Source organism: Acomys russatus, chromosome 11 (genome assembly GCF_903995435.1).
Source record: "Acomys russatus chromosome 11, mAcoRus1.1, whole genome shotgun sequence".
Taxonomy (NCBI): Eukaryota; Metazoa; Chordata; class Mammalia; order Rodentia; family Muridae; genus Acomys; species Acomys russatus.
In genome coordinates, this window is record NC_067147.1 from 60760508 (window position 1) to 60777454 (window position 16947).

The following is a 16947-nucleotide window of genomic DNA, read 5'->3' on the forward strand; positions in this document are numbered from 1 at the left end:
TGCCTTTAATCCCAGCACTCAGGAGGCAGAGCCCTGTGAGTTCGAGGCCAGCCTGGTCCACAAAGCAAGTCCAGGACAGCCAAGACTACACAAAGAGACCCTGTCTTGAAAAAACAAACAGACAGACAGACAGACAGAAGCACCAAAGACACCTTCTACTTCTCTACCCTGCCTTAATTACCTATCAACTCAAAGTCCCTCTTATGCTTTTTTTTTAATATTCACTTATTTATTTGAGTGTTCTATTCGCATGCATGACAGAAAAGGGCATCAAATCCCATTATAGATGGTTGTGAACCACCATGCAGTTGCTGGGAGTTGAACTCAGGACCTCTGGAAGAGCAGATGGTGCTCTTAGCCACTGAGCCATCTGTCCAGCCCCCCTCCTACTCTTTAATCCCTGTCATCTGGTTTCTTGCTCCACCTCTTGACCTAGGATTAAATCCTGTGTACAGATAGCTCTCTGATTAAAGGTGTATGTACCACTGGCTGAATCACACCTTAATCATCTGTTTACAATGAACAGAAAGTTCTTGAATTAAAGGTGTGTTAGGGTTCAACCATAAGAAACAGGGATTTACAGTTCAATCTCAGGGGTCACACTGAAACTATATATCCTGAAACACATATAAAATAAAAACCTTAAATTAGGGCTAGAGAGATGGCTCAGAGGTTAAGAGCATTGTCCTCTCTTACAAAGGTCCTGAGTTCAATTTCCAGCAACCACGTGGTGGCTCACAACATCTATAATGAGATCTGGTGCCCTCTTCTGGGGCAGGAGAATTGCCAAGAATGGGGTGCTATAGAGTAACTTCCAGACAAGCCTAGGCTACAGAGTAATACTCTGCTAGGAAAAAAAAAAAAAAAAAAAATCCCAGGTGTGGTGGCACAGGCCTTTATTCCCGGCACTTGAGAGGCAGAGGCAGATTGCTGTGAGTTCGAGGCCAGCCTGGTCTACAAAGCCAGTCTAGGACAGCCAAGGCTACACAGAGAGACCCTGGGGAGGTGGGGGTGGGGTGAAACCAGCAAGGGCCAGGGGGTGGGGGTGGTGCACACCTGTAATCCCAGCACTCAGGGGACAGAGGCAGGTGGAGTTGGAGGCCAGCCTGTTCTGCATAATGAGTTCCAGGACAGCCAGGAATACACAAAGAAACCCTGTCTCCAAATACCAAAAGAATAAAAAAACTGCAAGGGAAAAGGGGGCGGGGAAAGGGGGAGGGAGCGGGCCCCACCTTTCCTGTCTGGCTTTGGCATCTGGGCTCTCAGTGCTGACTGTGGGGGAGGAACTGTTCGGCCTGGAAGGACTTGCTCGCTCTGTCATTATTCTCAGGAACGGCTCAACAAACAAACTGTTCCCCTGGGCCCCCTCTCCCAGCTCTGCTCTGAACCCTCAAGCTTAGCCAGGCTCTTTGTCAGATATCCAGCAGATTCTGTGCATTGCGTGCCAGCTGCGCTGTGCGTTCCGGGCCTGCCCACCTCTCTCTCCTGTTTCCTGCAAAGAGAAGATAGAAGTGTGGTCCCACAGAGGCTTAGGGGCAGGGCCGTGGGAGGGAGGGGACTTCCCCGGTGGTCACTTAATCACCTGGGCCTGAAGCTGACAGAGTCCTGACCTTCAACCCTCTGCCTTGGTGTGAGTCCACACTGTGACCAGGTGGAGAGGCAGTCTCAGGAAAAAACTGCATAACAGCAAGAAGGCAGACATAGGAAGAGGATGCGCTCTGGCCTTTCAGCTACTGCCTTCTCCCAGCCTTAATCTTTCATGGGGTTCTTAAAAAAAAAAAAAAAAAAAAAAAAAAGACATGGGAAGCTATGTGGGTCCTAGACAGGCGGGTGCCTCGATTACCCAGTATTGTGAGTCTCCTGTGCAATGTGTGGTTAATATGCACCTTATCGTGGTTGCTCGGGCCAGGGACCGTGGCCAGCAGTGTTTATGCTATTGATTAAATTGACACATGTCTGCCACTGCTCTGAGAAAAGTCCACACCCACGCTCTCAGGTGCTTCTCACTTTACTCTCAAGTGCCTCTCTGTCTTAACCCTTGCCCTCAAAATCTATGTTTAAAATGTCTTTTAAGGGGCTGATGATATGGCTTAGCAGTTAGAGACACTGACTGCTATTCCAAAGGACTGGGGTTCAAATCCCACCATCCACATGGTAGCTCACAACTGTCTGTAACCCCAAGATCTGACACACTTACATAGACATATGTGCAGGCAAAACACCGATGCACAGAAAATAAAGATAAACAAAAAAATGTCTTTTAATAAGCTCCAACTCAGCCAGGTGGTGATGGTGTCACTTTAATCCCAGCATTCAAGATGCAGAGGCGGGTGGATCTCTGAGTTCAAGGCCAGCCAGATCTACAGTTCCAGGGCAGCCAGACAAACCAAAGCAAACAACCAACCTCCAACTTGGGGCTGGAGGGGTGACGGCTCCATAGTGAAGCAGTCCGGTGCTAACTGCTGGTTAGAGGACTTACGTTTGGTTCCAAGGACCCGTGTTTGGAGACATAAAACCACGTATGACTCCGGTTCCAGGGGACCCCACGCGTGAGTAGCTGGACCTCAGTGTGTAGGGCTGCCAGGGAAAAAAGAAAAAAACTCCCGAGCACACACGCTAGCAGATATGGAAGTGTTCGTCAATCAACTCTTTTTTTTTTTTTTTTTTTTTTTTTTTTTTTTGCTTTTTTGAGACAGGGTTTCTCTGTGTAGCCTTGGCCATCATGGACTCGCTTTGTAGACCAGGCTGGCCTCGAACTCACAGCGATCCGCCTGCCTCTGCCTCCCGAGTGCTGGGATTAAAGGCATGCGCCACCACGCCCGGCCGTCAATCAACTCTTGATGGCACCGTGCTTGAAATAGATTTTTGGTTTGTTTGTCAGAGTTTTGGGGGTGTCTATTTCCTGAGACCGGGCCTCAAATACTCCAGGCTGTCTTCAAGCCCCTTGTGTGGCCAAGGGTAGCCTCAGATTTCTCATCCTCCTGCCTCTACCTCCCCATCGATGATGTCAGAGGCGTGTGAGACCAGGTCTGGTTTCTGTGGCTGGCAGCAGGGGTTTAACCCTGGGCGATGGGCGTCCCAGGCAAGCACTGCACTGACTGAGCCACAGGCCCAGCGGATCTGCTTCTTGAGGCAGGGTTTCTTCATGTGGCATAAGTTGGTCACGGTCTCAGAGCATCCTCCTGCCTCAGACTCCCCTTTCTGGACTTGCAGGAGCACAACATCACACCGCCTGAAGTAGCCGTGGTTAATTCTACTTTAGAGACGATCATATAGAAACACGGGTAATTTAGTCATTGTTAAAAAACGAAACAACCCACCCTTGACCATGGGGTAGATTCCAGGCACAAACACAGGTCTTGCCCCACCCAGAGTGTTTTTCCACTTTACTGGAAATCTCCAGAGCTCTCCTGTCACCAAAGCCTTTGCAGTTGGCTTAAGAATGCTGGCCTCAGCAGGGTGCAGTGCTTACACCTGTCACACCAGCACTCTCGAGGCAGGAGAACCAGTGTGACTTCCAGCCAGCGTGGAGTGTGTGGTGGGATTGTCTCAAAAATAAACAAAAGGCCTCTGAGACTCACATCACGTGTTCCTTTCCACTTCCTCTGAATGGCTTAGAATTCTACCATCTTTCCAAAACAACAGGACTGAGGAGAAAACAGGACTGTTTTGAGAAACTGTAATAAAGAGAGAAAAAAGATGCTGGCGCCTCAGGCTGAGGGAGGTCCTTCCCTCAAGTGTTCTTGGCTTACTCTCCTGCCCCTGGCGCGCCCCACCCCTTAAAAGTCCTTCACAGCCCTTCTGCCTCAGAGCCCTGAAGTCTGTTACTTCCAAATATGGAACTCAGTAAAAACCTAATTCCAATATGACCCAAAGTATTCTTAGTATGTGCGTGTGTGTGTTTGCGTGTATGTCTGTGTGCCTGTATGTGTTCTGCACATGTATGTGTGTCCATGGGTGCCTCTGTGTGTGCAAGCACATATGTGTGTGTGTGTCTGTCCATGTGTGTGCACATGTGTGAGCATGATGTGTGTGTGCGTGCGTGTGTGTGCGTGTGTGCAAGCGCACACTCATGCTGAGAATGAAATCCAGAGCACTGACAGCAGCTTGGGGTTACTTCAGACCCTTCAGTCTCCTCCCAGCATAAACCTATCACCCTGCTTCTGCCTCAGAACCTACACAGAAGTCCCCAGGCTAAAAGGACAAAATTTCAAATATCTTCTGGAGAAATGAGTGTGGGCTGGAGGCATGGTGGCTGCTTCTGTTAATCCTAGGACTTGAGTGGGGGAAACAAGAGACTCATTCTGAGTTCAAGGCCGGGCTTCCTGGCTTGTCGTCCCAGACCCATCCTTTGCTACAAAATGAGACCCTGACTCAAGGTTTTTTCTATTGTTGTTGTTTTAGAGTATTGCTGATTCACAGGGCAAGAATAACTGCAGGGCTATTAGTGGCCACAGGTGGTGGCAGGCCTCAGAGGGGTGTCTGGAAGAGACCAGACAGCTAACATGGAGGGATCCCCAGCCACCACGTGGAGTGATGGAAAAATCCCTGAAGCTTAACCAGTTTGGCTAGATCAGGTGACTCATCAGAACTGCATTCATTAGGTCTGAACAGGCTGCAGCCAGCTCACCCTCCCCACACAAACAGGGGCTCTCTGCAGCAGCATTGGCAACAGGGTGGCTGAGATCCACAAACTCCGGCACAATTAAGTGCCCCTGGCCATGGCTCCCTCCAGAAACTGCCTCCTCCACTTTACCCTCAGGGACCCATGGGCACCCTGTTGTACACGTGTGCACGTCTGGATTACAGCACTTGAGAGTCTGGCTGCAGGAGCAAGAGTTCAAGGCCAATTAGGGCTACAGAGATCCTATCAAACAAACAAACTAATAAACAAAAAACAAAAGAAAGAAAACCAACAACAACAAAATGTGTATAACATTAGTCTCTCCCTGCTGTGGATTGCTACCTCAGAACTAAAGCTCTAATGCACCTTCATTTTTTTTTTTTTTTTTTCTTTTGGAAAACAAGCTCTAATGTAGCCCAGGCTGGCCTCAAACTTTTCCTGCTCCTCCTGCCTGCACCTCCAAAGCATAGGGATTAGGCAACCTGCCGCTGCCTCCTACACCTGAGGAGGAAGAGGGGCAGGGAGAAAGAAAAAGAGGATGCATTTATAATCAAAACGTGAGCATTATCCCGCCTCCTTGGGGAAATTTTCTAAGTCCCCCGTCCTGTAGAGGTTTGAGGACCTTAACCTCCCTCCCTGGTCTTAGTCCCAAAAGCCTCTCACCGCCCAGCACCTCCAGGAACTGACTTTTCCTAGCTTCTTCCTTACGTCTCCCTACGGTGCATCGCCATGACAACAGTGTCACCGCCGGCCCTCCCCCTAACACTGCACTTTCCGGAATCCAACTTGGGGTCTTTATTTCCTACACGGGAGGAGGAAGAAAAAGAGGTTCGCTGACCAGTAGATGCATTTATAATCAAAATGGGAGCTAGATGAGGCACTGAAAGTGATGTCTTCGACACAAAGCTAACCGGGTAGGTTATTAGCCCGGTCCCAACACCTCTGCCTTAGGGTCTCACCCACCAGTTCACTCTAAGCGCACTCAGAGGGCGGAACTACCTACCTCTCCATCTAAGAGAGGAACTGGTGAGGGGCTGAGGGGCGGCAGGCACGGACGGAGGAGCCAATGAACTCCAAATTAACCCTAACCTTACTTTAGACATCAGGGCCAGGAACTGAGCAGAAAATAGAGCGCTGCCTGGCAAGGCGCTATGGGAATGAAAAGCCAAGCTGGCATTCTATACATTCTTTTAAATTTTAATCCGTTGAGACAGGCTCTCCCTCTGTAACCCAGTCTGGCCTTGGACTCGCTGCAGTCCCCCTGCCTCAGCCGCCACACCCCGCCAACTTCTACGGAAAGTTTTTTTTTTTTACTAATGCCAGGGTGAAGCCGGAGGCAAAGGGAGCGGCTGCAGCTGGCACGCTCGGTTGAGCCCTGCCCTCCTCTTCCTGGCACACTTTCCTCATTTGGGTCACAGGTATTCCGACCGTGAGAAGCAAGTGTTTACACATTGATTTTTCTTTTGAGAACTCCGCAAGGCGATCTACTGCATACTTGTACGTTAACCGTGATGTAAAAACTGCTAGACAAACCTTTCTAAACCTAAGATGGGAAAAAAAAAAAAACGGAGAGGCAAGCATTCCTCCGGCGGCCCCACACGGTCACTCACCGCCAGCACCCAATCACAGTCTTCGGCCAAGCGTTATCCCGCCTCCTTCGGGAAACTTTCTAAGTCCCTATCCTTTAGAGAATTGTGGACCTTCAACTCCCTCCTTGGTCTGAGTCCCAGAAGCCCAACACCTCCAGGAACTGACTTTTCCCAGTTTCACCCTAATGTCCCCCTACGGTGCGTCGTCATGTCAACAGTGTCAACCGCCCGGCCCGCGGCCCTCCCCCTCAGGAATCCGTCCTCTCCAGCGAACCCAAGAACCGTCTGGAGAGTTTCTGGACACGGGAGGCACCCTCCACACCGATTACTCAGAGGAGGCGGAGAAGCTCCGCTAGACGCGAAACTGCTGGAAGATTCCGCTCCCCACGGCCTCCTCCGGCTCCCTGATTGGCCCAGGGGAGGGCGGGCGGGGCCGGAGAACCTTCCATAAAGGCGCGGGGCTGAGCGCAGGGCACCAGACGCGGTCAGAGACCCACACAAGAGTGTCCAGAGCCCATCGGAGCGAAGAGAGGCTCACGTCCGACCGAGGAGAAGACACCGAAAGCGGAGAGACGCGCTCCCGACCCTCGGCCAGCACCAGCCTTCCTCCCCGAGCATCCGCGCCGCGGAGAACAGCCCTGCAGAAGCTGAGCGCCCACCGCCCGCAGCAGAGAGCGACGACATGGCCAAGAACACGGCGATCGGCATCGACCTGGGCACCACCTACTCGTGCGTGGGCGTGTTCCAGCACGGCAAGGTGGAGATCATCGCCAACGACCAGGGCAACCGCACGACCCCCAGCTACGTGGCCTTCACCGACACCGAGCGGCTCATCGGCGACGCCGCCAAGAACCAGGTGGCCATGAACCCGCAGAACACCGTGTTCGATGCGAAGCGTCTGATCGGCCGCAAGTTCGGCGACCCGGTGGTTGCAGGCGGACATGAAGCACTGGCCCTTCCGGTGGTGAACGACGGCGACAAGCCCAAGGTGCAGGTGAGCTACAAGGGCGAGAGCCGCGCGTTCTACCCGAGGAGGATCTCGTCATGGTGCTGACGAAGATGAAGGAGATCGCCGAGGCGTACCTGGGCCACCCGGTGACCAACGCGGTGAGCACCGTGCCCGCCTACTTCACGACTCCCAGCGGCAGGCCACCAAAGACGCGGGCGTGATCGCGGGACTCAACGTGACTGCGCATCATCAACGAGCCCACGGCGGCCGCCATCGCCTTACGGGCTGGACCGCTCTGGCAAGGGGGGAGCGCAACGTGCTCATCTTCGACCTGGGGGGCGGCACGTTCGGACGTGTCCATCCTGACCATCGACGACGGCATCTTCGAGGGTGAAGGCCACGGCGGGCGACACGCACCTGGGCGGCGAGGACTTCGACAACCGGCTGGTGAGCCACTTCGTGGAGGAGTTCAAGAGGAAGCACAGGAAGGACATCAGCCAGAACAAGCGCGCGGTTGCGGGCGCCTGCGCACGGCGTGCGAGCGCGCACCAAGCGCACCCTGTCGTCCAGCACGCAGGCCAGCCTGGAGATCGACTCGCTCTTCGAGGGCATCGACTTCTACCCGTCCATCACGCCGCGCGCGCTTCGAGGAGCTGTGCTCCGACCTTGTCCGCGGCACGCTGGAGCCCGTGGAGAAGGCGCTGCGCGACGCCAAGATGGACAAGGCGCAGATCCACGACCTGGTGCTGGTGGGCGGGCTCCACGCGCATCCCCAAGGTGCAGAAGCTGCTGCAGGACTTCTTCAACGGGCGCGAGCTTGAACAAGAGCATCAACCCGGACGAGGCGGTGGCCTACGGGGCGGCGGTGCAGGCGGCCCATCCTGATGGGGGACAAGTCGGAGACGTGCAGGACCTGCTGCTGCTGGACGTGGCGCGCTGTCGCTGGGGCCTGGAGACGGCGGGCGGCGTGATGCCGGCGCTCATCAAGCGCAACTCCACCATCCCCACCAAGCAGACGCAGACCTTCACCACCTACTCGGACAACCAGCCCGGCGTGCTGATCAGGTGTACGAGGGCGAGAGGGCATGACGCGCGACAACAACCTGCTGGGCCGCTTCGAGCTGAGCGGCATCCCGCCGGCGCCCAGGGGCGTGCCCCAGATCGAGGTGACCTTTGACATCGACGCCAACGGCATCCTGACGTCACGGCCACCGACAAGAGCACCGGCAAGGCCAACAAGATCACCACACCAACGACAAGGGCCGCCTGAGCAAGGAGGAGATCGAGCGCATGGTGCATGAGGCCGAGAAGGTACAAGGCCGAGGACGAGGCGCAGCGCGACAGGGTGGCGGCCAGAACGCGCTCGAGTCCTACGCCTTCAACATGAAGGAGCTCCGTGAGGCGAGGGCCTGCGGGGCAAGCTCAGCGAGGCGGACATGAAGAAGGTGCTGGACAAGTGCCAGGAGGTCATCTCCTGCTGGACGCCAACACGCTGGCCGACAAGGAGGAGTTCGTGCACAAGCGGGAGGAGCGGGAGCGGGGTGTGCAGCCCCATCATCAGCGGGCTGTACCGGGGTGCGGGGGCTCCCGGGGCCGGGGGCTTCGGGGCCCAGGCGCCCAAGGGAGGCTCTGGCTCGGGGCCCACCATCGAGGAGGTGGATTAGAAGTCCCTCCTTGCTCTCCTAGAGTCCTCTGGGACACAGACAGGTGGCGCTTGAGGACTGTGATGCACTGGGTTTTGTCAGGTTTAGTCCCTCACTCCTGAGTTCATTTTAAAGTTACAGTCTTTCATAAGGTAATTGAGTTCCTTTTGTTAGAGTTTGTATCTTTGTGTTCTTTATATCCAAATCAATGTTGCGGGTTTCTCTGTGTACAGTGCAAGGGGATTTCTACCTAGTGATGGGTAAAGTCTAAAGGATTTTTGAGTTTTGGTGTTCAGAGGCCTTGGAGGCCACTGGACTTGTTGCAGGGACCGTTGAGAGTGTCAGTCTCGCCAAAGAGCAGCCGGGAAGAGGAACGATAGTCTCTTCTTCCCCTTAACTACAGTGGTCTTTGAGACAAACTGTCGTTCAGAAATTTCTTTGCACTATGTATTACCTGACTTTAGTCTTCTATGCTGAAAACTTTAGTTAAATGCTTGTCGTTATTTATAGTTTTGTGATATAAGCCATATGTTCTTTGCGTTTAGTCTAAGAACTGTAGAGAAGGCGTTTTCCTGCCAGCAAAAAAGTCAACACTGCCACCCTATGTAGAACTGTTTTCTTTGCAACACTACAAAGTTTAAAAATAAATTTTTTTATAACTTAAAATTCAGAAATAAAATGTGACAACTATGTTTTTTATGAGTTTGTATGTTGGGAAGGCTTCTGAGTTTGTGTGGGTTCCGGGGGTTTTTGGTTTTGTTTTTGTTTTTTTCTGATGACCAGAAAAGGAATTTAGGAATTTCTGTTAGAATTTAAGTCTGGGTTTTCAATGTGTTAGAAGACCAACGTTGCAGGTCCTCACTTTGATGAGGGTAGAGCTCATCAGTGGGAAAAGCACGGTGGTGCTGTCAGTGGAGGAGGGCAGCATGGGCTGTGTCATCAGCTCTCCCCCACCCTCCCAGGGCCTGAATCCAGCAGTTCCCAGCTGTGGGTCATGACTCCTCTTGGAGTCTAATGACCTTTCAAAGGGGTTGCTTAAGAAGATGGAAAACAGCTGTTTATATTATGATTGTTTTTGTTTTTGGAGACAGGGTTTCTCTATGTAATATCCCTGGCTGTCGTAGACTCACTTTGTAGACCAGACTGGCCTAGAACTCATATCTACCTGTCTGCCTCTGCCTCCCGTGTGCTGGGGTTAAAGGATTGCACCATCACTGCCTGGCTATAAATACAGTTATGAAGTAGCAACAAAAATAACATTATGGTCACGGTCATCACAGTGTGAGGAGTTGTATTAAGGGGTCGCAGCTTTAGGAAGGTCAAGAGTCTGTTCCAGAGCACCCTGCAAGCTCTACCAGGCCTTCATCACTGGGCTACACAGCCCTCTCTTCACGGTTGCCTGAGGCAAGCACCTCACTATGTCGCGCCTGCGAGCCTCAAACTCTGGTTCATCTGGATCTCCCACACCTGGCTCCTTAGTGGCTGTTAAGATTTCTTACAGAGTGGCCCGGGCAATCTTTACCCTTCCTGGCCCTGAAGTTGCCTTTTTCAGTACCCACTCCTGAGAGCTGCGATCATACACTTGTGCCGTCTGGCGCTCTCCCTCCGCCCTCCCTCTCTCTCTCTGTCACTGTGTGTGTGTGTGTGTGTGTGTGTGTGTGTGTGTGAGAGGGGGTGCGGGGGGGTGTCGTCCTATGAATACTGGGATTGTGGGCATGTGTGACCACACTCACTCACTCTCTTGGTGGTATGACAGATCTATCCTCTCCAAGGCCTGAATAACCAGGCAGGAAGCAGGGGAAATAAATGGGATCATTTAGAGCTTTTTGATCCATGGATCTCCATCCTCGTGGGGGAATGCCATCTTCTTCTCAAAGCTGGGGAGTGTAGGCCAATGACAGAGAGCATGTGTGAGGCCCTGAATTTAATCCCCAGCTCCACTGAGGAGCTGCAGCCCCAGGGGTGAGTCTGTCCTGGGGTAAGGAAGCCTTCAGTGACAGTTTAATAGGCCAAAGAGTAATTCCTGCGGCCAGGGCAGCCTTGTTCCTGGATTTCACATGACAGAAGTGGTTTTACTGGATTTATTACTAAAGCCACCTCAGACTGTTAGACGTCATTGCTGGCCTGTATGTGCACACACCTGGAAGTGAAATTTCTCCTCCTGCATGACTCCCAGGAGGAGCCTGGGCCTCTAGGAACTGAGAAACACCCAATAAATAAATACTACAGGAGTCTTAGATTCTTCTTAAATTTCTATTATGTTTGAGGCAGGGTCTCACTGTGTAGCCCAGGCTGGCCACAACCTCACAGAGACTGCCAGCTTCTGGATTAAAGGTGTGTGCTACTCCGTCTGGATTTAATATATATATATATGTGTGTGTGTGTGTGTGTGTGTGTGTGTGTGTGTACACACACACAACCAACATGTATTTATTTAATACACATTGTTAAGTGTTCAAGCAGACCTAATTTAAAAAACAAGTAAAACAAAAATATCAGCACAGTTTAGAAGTAAGGGAGGGACAAACCATCTAAGAACAAAGACAGCCTCACAACGGAGCAGCTGAACAGCCTCCATCACAGCTCCTGACTGCAGAGAGACCTGCTTTGTATAGGTTTCTCGCAGGTACTTCTTAAATGCTGTGGGGTTTTCCCAGAGTTTAGCAGCACGTGTGTTCAAAGGGCTTTGGGTGTTGGGTTCTCCTAGCAGGCTCTGCACAGAAAGCAAGATGGTTCTGACATCATATAGCACGGACCACTTTTCCTTGAGGATGTGCAAGCAGACGCTGCCCTGGGTGTCCACACTGGGGTGGTAGCAGGGTGTGAGGCGATCCGCCTGCCTCCGCCTCCCAATGTGGGTGCCGGGGATTGAACCCGGGTCCTCTGGAAGAGCAGCCAGTGTTTGAAACCACTAAGCTGTCTTTCTAGCCCCAGCAGCTCAAATTTTATTTTCAGTATTCCTGAAAAAGGAAACTGACTTTGAGCCAAACGGTGTAACACACCTTTAATCCCAGCACTCAGGAAGCAGAGGCAGGCGGCTGAGTTGGAGGCCCGCCTGGTCTACAGAGCAAGTTCCAGAACAGCCAGGGAGATACCCAGTCTCGACCTTCCCCCGCTTAAAAAAAATGTTTTTTAATGATAAAGGTGTCCATCCGGGCGTGGTGGTGGCGCATGCCTGTAAATCGAGGCATGGTTGGAACCCATCTTAAACTACACAGTGAGCTCCAGATGAGCCAGGAGTAGAGTTGGGTGTTGAGGGAGAAGCGTTCATTACTCAATAAAGTTTTGTTTTAATAAAAAATTTTTTAAAAAAATGGAGCACAGACGCTGAGATGCAAATTCAGATTTTTCTGGCTGGTGGAAGAGACCTGCGTCCTCTGGGATAGGATAGACCGGACCCCTGCAGCCACAAGCCTGCAGTGGGTTAGAGAGTGCACCTACCCTGCAGGCTCTGCAGGGTCCTTATCCCACCGTAGCCGTCTAGGCCGCCTGTTTCCTTTTTTGTTTTGTTTCGTTTTTATGTTTCCCTTTTCTTCGGTTTGGTAGTTTATCAAAATTCGCAGGTCACCCACGCTTCTCCGCGCAGAAGAGCGAGAGGCACAATCCCACTTTTTCCCTCTCCCCGTTTGCCAGCGCGATCGGGCAGATGAGGAGACACCTATGCCCGTCAGGACCCCGGGGTAGCGCGGCTATAAAAGGCGGACGCGGGCTGCGGGAGCCCTCTTTGTGCGCTCTCCCACGCGTGGGATGCTGCGGCCCGCGTTCTCGGAGCCTGGAGGCCATGTCCCGGGCCGGCCTCGCGCAGCAGGTACCCCGGGGCCCTGCGGGGGGCGCTCTGCGGTGCGGGGCCGGGCAGGATGACGCACACTTACAGACTAGAGTTTCTGACGTCTCCGTGACGCCAACGCTTCCGCTGACCCAGCCCGGGGCGCGGGGGGCCGGCCGGAGCCCCTCGGACCCGCGCTCACCCGCTGCTCTCTGCCCCCAGGTTCCTGATGGCCGCCGCCAGGACCCAGCCGCGCAAGGTAAGCGAGCGGTGGGCGGACCAGGTCGGGCGGGTTCCGGGGAACGGACGCTAATGATGACCCCTGGTGATTCTGAGTGTCTCGCTGACGCCATCACCGCAGCGCGCTGACCGCCCCGGAGTCCACCATCTGCCGTGGCGTGGGTGCTGAGCTTCCCCGGCCCGGGGTTCCTGATGGTTTCCTTCTGTGTCTCCCTGTTAGCGGCTTGTGGACACGCACGGGCACCTGTGCAGGACGGAAGGTCAGTATTAGGCGCCAAAAGGCGTTTTAAGTTCCTCCGGGAGGGCTCGTGGGTACTAACGTGCTTTTCCCCTTGTCTGTTGCTCTTTGGGGATGGGGGTTTTTCATATGGCTCTGCCTGCCGCAACGGCCATCATCAGACGCATGCTCCGCCACCGCCGCAGCTTGCTTGATTCCTAAGATGGACCCCGACCACAGGGCTGTTTCCATTGTTACCTGGTTTTGCTATGGTTATCTGCTACGTGAAAGGGTCGTCCGCAGCTCTACATCGCGCATGCTGGTCACGGGGAGTGTGTTGGGTTTTCGAGACAGGATCTCAATTCAGGATGGTTTTGTCCAGCCTCCGCCCCAGAGCCTGAGAGTGTAAACGTGACCTACCGCAACCTGTGTTGTCTCCGACTAACACCCCCTGCACTGACTGCCCTCGCTGATGCCTCTGATTCGGGTCTCCCTAAATTGGGAGTGATGATTTCACAGACTAGAGTCTCTGACGCTGTTCCTGATGTCAGCTATGAATCTGACTCAGTTAGGGGACCTGACTTCTTACCCTGCGCCCTGTCCCCTCCTTGGGGCCTGTTCCTCAGGTCGTTGATTGTCACATCTTCACTCTAGAGTGAGTTCTGAGGACTGCATGGGCCTGTGTGTTCCCTAGAGGGCATGAAGAGGCAGCCTTCGGTGGAAGTGGACCTCGTGGTGTGATTGCACCTGCCCAGTGAGCCTTGGTGTCTAGTGAGAGCAAACCCCTTCTCCTGTCTGGTGAGTGGAGTTAATCCATTTTTCCTGTAATAAAGCGTGACTAACCTGGAGGAGGTCAGGGAAGTGGGGACTGTGGCGGGAGGCGTTGCTGTGATCCTGGTTCTCCTGTGCTCGCTTGTTTAACCTGTGACCACCAGTGCCTATTGGTCAGGAGACCCCCCCCCCCAGACATGCGGAACCACCCAGGCTTGAGCTCCACGCTGCTTCCAGAGGGCAATAGTGTTAATGACTGTGTTGGTCCTGCATGGTTCTAAAACACGGTCTTTTTCTGAATTTTCAGGGTTTTCTCGCTACAGGAGCTGAGGCTGGATGGCTTTTCACTGCGTTGTCACAGCTGTCAGTGACCATGAGGCTGCAGGCCACGTGTCGGCCAGCCTGCTCTGCCTGGACATGGCTGCAGTGCACCAGAGTGCTTGAACACGCAGGCAATGTGACAAAGGCTTATCCAGCACTGTAGCTTGGAATTGCCTAGTTTTCTCCGGAAGTTTAATAAAGTACTTTAAAAACCTTTATGTTGACTGTTGTCAGTGTGTAGGGTGGTGGGAAGATTTACAGAGGTGCCTTTGGGTATGTTTAGAGCTGTTGGGTGCTGTTTTTCTTATTAAATATGCATTTCTGTATCACCTACATGTACCTCTGTCAGGGTGTCAGATAATTGGAGTTACAGCCTACACTGGGAGAGCTCAGCTGCTGAGCCAGCTCCTGTGCTGATTTGAAGCACAGCAGTGATTCAGTAGAAGTTACTTTTAAGAACAGTACATGGCGCCGGGCATGGTGTTACAGCCAAGGCTAAACTACATGCCTGGGGTCAGGCTGACCTCAGTTGTAGGGTCAGGAGCTCCTAGCTCCACCTGCTAGGAGTAAATTTACCTCCCTTCCCCCACTAAGGGTAGAGCACAGCAAGTCTGGGTATTTAGGGCCTGTTTGTAAGGTATTTATCTTCCCCAGGTGTGCCTACTGGGAAGTGGGCCTGAGAATCCAGTGACTGACTTAAAAGGGTATGGTTCCTCAGGGAGGGTGCCAGAAGCTAACCACAGCATGGCTCATACCTGCAACCCAGCCCTTGAGCTGGAGGCCAAAGGGTCAGATATCAAGGTGGCTCACTGCAGCAGGGGTTAAAGGCCGCACACCTATTGAGTTAAAGAGCAAGAGTGGGTGTGGTTATTAGGATATAGTACATCTGTGATGGTATGCAACTGGACATTGCAGCCACGGGTCCCTGGCCTCCAGCACACCTGGGGAGTAATTCCAGCAGGGAGATGAGTTTGAGGACAGCCTGAACCACAGAGTATACTCTTGTCTCAAAAATGTGTGTGTGGCCTGGGTGTGGTGACACCTTTAATCCCAGCACGTGGGAGGCAGAGGCAGGAGGATCACTGTGAGTTCGAGGCCAGCCTGGTCTACAAAACGAGTCCAGGACAGCCAAGGCTACACAGAGAGACCCTGTCTCAAAAAACAAAAACAAAAAAAATGTTTGTGTTGGGCTTGGTGTCCAACAGCAGGTCAGACAGGCATGGTGATGTACGCCTGTGACTCGGCATTTGTGAAGTGGAGGCAGGAGGCGCTCAGGGTGCTCCTCAGTTACTTGGTTTGAAGGCAGCATGGAACACAAGATACCCTATCTCAGAAAACAAAAAACAGGCCCCACGTACTTTGGGACGTGACAGCCACTGTACTCATGAATTAGCAGAAGCTGTGCTTAGCAGCACAAGACTTGGCCTGAAGTGAGGGGAGCTCAGGAGGCCCCAGTGTCCCTGGAGAGCTGCTGGCAATTAGTGGCCACTGGGAGGAGTTTATGTTTTTATTTTTTTGTTTATGTTTTTTGAGACAGGGTTTCTCTGTGTAGCCGTGGCTGTCCAGGACTCATTTTGTAGACCAGGCTGGCCTCAAACTCACATCAGTTCTGCCTCTGCCTCCTGAGTGCTGGGATTAAAGGCGTGCACCACCACACCTGGCTTCTTTTTAAAAAATTTGAAATTCAGTTTTCTGTGTATGGGTGTTGTGCTGCCATGGATGTCTGTGCACCGCTCTTCTGACCCCGAGGGCACCGGACATATATGTGCAGGTGTTCATGCAGGCAAAACACCTGTTTGCATAAAATAAATCTAAAAGCGTTTTGGGTTTTTCTTTTAAGGTTTTTCGAGAAAAGGTTTCTCTGTGTAACAGTCCTGGCTGTCACTGTTTTGTAGACCAGGCTGGCCTTGAAGTCACAGTGATCTACCTGCCTCTGCCTCCGGAGTGCTGGGATTAAAGGCGTGCGCTACCATGCTCAGCCCTAAAACCTTTTTGTTGTTGTTGTTGTTATTTGGAGGGGGGGTGTTTTTGTTTATTGTAAGTTTTAGACCAGGCTACTTAGGCACAGGTGATTGTGGACAAAGGGAGGTAGACCATGCACAGCCATGGGACACTTAGCACTGTGTCCCTCCCCCAACGGGAAAGTTGTTTTTCCCAACTTTCATTTTCTTTAATCACTTGATTTGCTTTTTCTCCTTAAAATTGCCCCATCTCTAACTAATATGGGGGAACCTGGGAAGGTGATGGGGTGAGCGTAAGCATAGTAATGGCTGGCCTCCCCTCCTGAGTGTAATCCCTGGGACCTCCACGTGCACATACACACCAAAATTTTTAAATCACTCAACTTTAAAAGAATGTTTTAGCCGGCTGAGGAGGCACACGCAGTCAGAACTGTATAGTGGGATTCTGTCTCAAAAAACAAAAGTCAAGAAAAATGTTTTTATATGCATGGATGACTTGCCTGCAGGTGGGCACATGCATGCAAATCCCATAGAGGCCAGAAGAGGGCGTCAGATACCATGGAACGGGATTCATAGCTGCAAGTAGGTGCGTTAAAGCTGGGTCAACAGCCAGGGCATGCATTCTCTCTCTCTCTCTCTCTCTCTCTCCCTCTCTCTCTCTCTCTCTCTCTCTCTCTCTCTCTCTCTCTCTCTCTCTCTCTCTCTCTCTCTCTCTCTCTCTCTCTCTCTCTCTCTCTCTCTCTCGGTCTATCAAGACAGCACTCTGTAAGTTGGGTGTAGGCTCACTTTTTTTTTTGTTTTTTGAGACAGGGTTTCTCTGTGTAGCCTTCGCTGTCCTGGACTCACTTTGTAGACCAGGCTGGCCT

At 52.4% G+C, this 16947-nt stretch overlaps 2 non-coding genes and 1 pseudogene across 2 annotated transcripts; all 3 read left to right on the plus strand.

Moving 5' to 3' along the window:
* The first annotated feature begins 6709 nt into the window (after positions 1-6709).
* LOC127195903 (heat shock 70 kDa protein 1A-like) lies at positions 6710-8912 on the plus strand (annotated as a pseudogene).
* A 3967-nt stretch (positions 8913-12879) lies between these two features.
* On the plus strand, positions 12880-12942 carry LOC127196037 (small nucleolar RNA SNORD48). The gene has a single exon (XR_007831437.1). It is a non-coding gene; the product is annotated as a small nucleolar RNA SNORD48 (small nucleolar RNA).
* Positions 12943-13528: 586 nt separating this feature from the next.
* Positions 13529-13594, plus strand: LOC127196034 (small nucleolar RNA SNORD52). Its single transcript, XR_007831436.1, has one exon. It is a non-coding gene; the product is annotated as a small nucleolar RNA SNORD52 (small nucleolar RNA).
* The last annotated feature ends 3353 nt before the right edge of the window (positions 13595-16947 follow it).